General features: G+C 37.4%; 1 pseudogene; it reads right to left on the bottom strand.

The window, feature by feature from the left end:
• Nucleotides 1-222, bottom strand: part of LOC116695777 (vitellogenin-like) — a 17,103-nt pseudogene that overhangs the window by 3,096 nt on the left and 13,785 nt on the right.

Here is a 222-nt window from a genome sequence, read left to right as displayed (position 1 = left end):
TAGGGAGATCTACACCACGCATGTATAATGTCCTCTGTAATGTAAAAATATTAGAAACGGTTATGTGAAGTGTGTAGAACATGGGTGACAAAATCTGATGCACACATATTCTGTGCGCAAAAATTAATAATAATAATAAATAAAACTGCACCTTTGGTGTCTTCAGCCAAATATTCAGCCTTGTCTCAGAAGCAGCAGCCACAGACAGTAGGATCTGATTAC

This window comes from Etheostoma spectabile, chromosome 9 (assembly GCF_008692095.1).
Source record: "Etheostoma spectabile isolate EspeVRDwgs_2016 chromosome 9, UIUC_Espe_1.0, whole genome shotgun sequence".
In the NCBI taxonomy this organism is placed as follows: Eukaryota; Metazoa; Chordata; class Actinopteri; order Perciformes; family Percidae; genus Etheostoma; species Etheostoma spectabile.
The sequence above is the reverse complement of the archived record's forward strand: the minus strand, read 5'-3'. Positions and strand labels throughout refer to the sequence as shown.